The following is a 3,219-nucleotide window of genomic DNA, read 5'->3' on the forward strand; positions in this document are numbered from 1 at the left end:
TTTTGGCCGATTCTGGCACATTTTGTGGACTATTACTCACTATTTTGGGGTCCCGGAGAGATTTCCACGATTAACGAACCGCGGGCTGCGTTTACGTGTCGGTCATCACCACCCACAGTTTTGGCCGATTCTTTCCTGTTTCATGGACTACTACTCACTGTTTTGGGGCCCCGGAGTGATTTCCACGATTAACGAACCCCGGGGTGCGCTGACTTGTCGGTTATCAACACTCGCGGTTTTTGTCGATTCTGACCCATTTCGTGGAATATTACTCACAGCGTTGGGGTCCCAAAGCGATTTCCACGATTGTTGAACCCCAAGGTGCACTTAAGTGTAGGTCATCAACAATCGCAGTTTCGGCCGATTCTGGCCCATTTCTTGCACTAATACTTAATTTGGGGGGTCCCGGAGTGATTTCCACAATTTGGGAACCCCGTGGTGCGTTTATGTGTCGGTCATCAACACTCACAATTTTGGCCGATTCTGGTCCGTTTCGTGCACTATTACTCACTGTTTTGCGGTCCTAGAGCGATTTCCATGGTTGTTGAACCCCAAGGTGCACTCACGTGTCGGTCATCAACACTCACAGTTTCGGCCAATTCTTGCTCGTTTCGTGGAGTGTTACTCCCTGTTTTGGGGTCCCGGAGAGATTTCCACGGTTAACGAACCGCGGGGTGCGTTTACGTGTCGGTCATCAACACTCACAGTTTTGGCCGATTCTGGCCCGTTTTGTGGTGTATTACTCATTGTTTTGGGGTCCCGGGGTGATTTTCCACGATTAACGAACCGCGGGGTGCCTTTATGTGTCGGTTATCAACACTCATGATTTTGGCCGATTCTGGCCCGTTTCATGGACTATTACTCACGGTTTGGTTCCCCGGAGTAATTTCCACGATTAACGAACCCCGGGGTGCGCTTACCTATCGGTTATCAACACTCGCGGTTTTTGTCGATTCTGGCCCGTTTCATGGAATATTACTCACCTTTGTGGGGTCTGAAAGTGATTTCCATCATTGTTGAACCCCAAGTTGCGCTTAAGTGTAGGTCATCAACAATCGAAGTTTGGGCTGATTCTGGCCCGTTTCTTGGACTATTACTTAGTTTTGGGGGTCCCGGAGTGATTTCCACGATTTATGAACCCTCGTGTGCGTTTACGTGTCGGTCATCAATACTCACAGTTTTGGCCAATTCTGATGCGTTTCGTGGACTTTTACTCACCGTTTTGGGGTCCCAAAGTGATTTCCATAATTGTTCAACCCCAAGGTGCGCTTACGTTTCGGTCATCAACACTCACATTTTGGGCCAATTCTGATCCATTTCGTGGACTATTACTCACTGTTTTGGGGTCCCGGAGTGATTTTCACGGTTAACGAACCGCGGAGTGCGTTTACGTGTCGGTCATCAAAACTCACAGTTATGGCCGATTCTGGCCCATTTAGTGGACTATTACTCACTGTTTTGGGGTCCGAGAGTTATTTCCACGATTAACGAACCCCGGAGTGCGTTTACGTGTCGGTCATGAACACTCACAGTTTTTGTCGATTCTGGCCCGTTTCGTGGAATATTACTCACTGTTTTTGGGTCCCAGAGTGATTTCCACGGTTAAAGAACCGCGGGGTGCGTTTACATGTCGGTCATCAACAATCACAGTTGTGGCTGATTCTGACCCGTTTTGTGGAGTATTACTCACTATTTTGGGGTCCCGGGGTGATTTCCACGATTAACGAACTACGGGGTGCGTTTACATGTCGGTCATCAACATCACGGTTTTGGCCGATTCTGGCCCGTTTCATGGACTATTACTCACTGTTTTGGGGTCCTAGAGTGATTTCCACGATTAACGAACCCCAGGTTGCGTTTACGTTTCGGTCATCAACACTCGCAGTTTCGGCCGATTCTGGCCTGTTTCGTGGACTAATACTCACTATTTTGGGGTCCCGGAGTGATTTCCATGATTAATGAACCCCGGGGTGCGTTTACGTGTAGGTCATAAACACTCACGGTTTTTGTCGATGCTGACCCGTTTTGTCGACTATTACTCAGCCTTTTGGGCCCAGGGCGATTTCCATGGTTGTTGAACCCCATGGTGTGCTTACGTGTCGATCATCAACAATCGCAGTTTGGGCCGATTTTGGCCCGGTTCTTACACTATTACTTAGTTTTGGAGGTCCCGGAGTGATTTCAATGATTGATGAACTCCGGGGTGCGCTTACGTGTCGGTCATCAAGACTCACAATTTTGGCCGATTCTAGTCCGTTTCGTGCACTTTTACTCACCGTTTTGGCGTCCCAGAGCGATTTCCACGATTGCAAATCCCCGGGTGCGTTCACGTGTCCGTTGTAAACAGTAGAAGTTTTGGCCAATTCTGATGCGTTTTGTGGACTATTACTCACCATTTTCGGGTCCCGAAGCGATTTACATAGTTTTTGAACCCCAAGGTGTGTTCACGTGTCGGTCATGAACACTCACAGTTTTGGCCGATTCTGGCCCGTTTCATGGATTATTACTCACTGTTTTGGGGTCCCGGTATGATTTCCACGATTAATGAACCCCGGGGTGCGTTTACGTGTCGGTCATCAACACTCGCAGTTTTGGCCGATTCTGGCTCGTTTTTTGACTATTGCTCACTATTTTGGGCTTCCGGAGTGATTTCCATGATTAACAAACTCCGGGTTGCGTTTACTTGTCGGTCATCAACACTCGCGGTTTTTGTCAATTCTGACCCGTTTCGTAGACTAATACTCACCGCTTTGGGGTCCCAAAGCGATTTCCATGGTTGTTGAACCCCAAGGTGCGCTTAGGTGTAGGTCATCAACAATCGCAGTTTGGGCCGATTCTGGCCCATTTCTAGGACTATTACTTAGTTTTGCAGGTCCTGAAGTGATTTCCACGATTTACGAACCCCGTGGTGCGTTAACGTGTCGGTCATCAATAATCACAATTTTGGCCGATTCTGGTCCGTTTCGTGCACAATTACTCACCGTTTTGGGGTCCCAGAGCGATTTCCATGGTTGTTGAACCCCAAGGTGCACTCACGTGCCGGCCATCAACACTCATAGTTTTGGCCGGTTCTGGCCTGTTTCGTGGACTATTACTCACTCCTTTTGGGTTCCGGGAGTGATTTCCATGGTTAACGAACCGTGGGGTGCGTTTACGTGTCAGTCATCAACACTCACAATTTTGGCCGATTCTGGCACATTTTGTGGACTATTACTCACT

Source organism: Triticum dicoccoides, chromosome 5B (genome assembly GCF_002162155.2).
Source record: "Triticum dicoccoides isolate Atlit2015 ecotype Zavitan chromosome 5B, WEW_v2.0, whole genome shotgun sequence".
In the NCBI taxonomy this organism is placed as follows: domain Eukaryota; kingdom Viridiplantae; phylum Streptophyta; class Magnoliopsida; order Poales; family Poaceae; genus Triticum; species Triticum dicoccoides.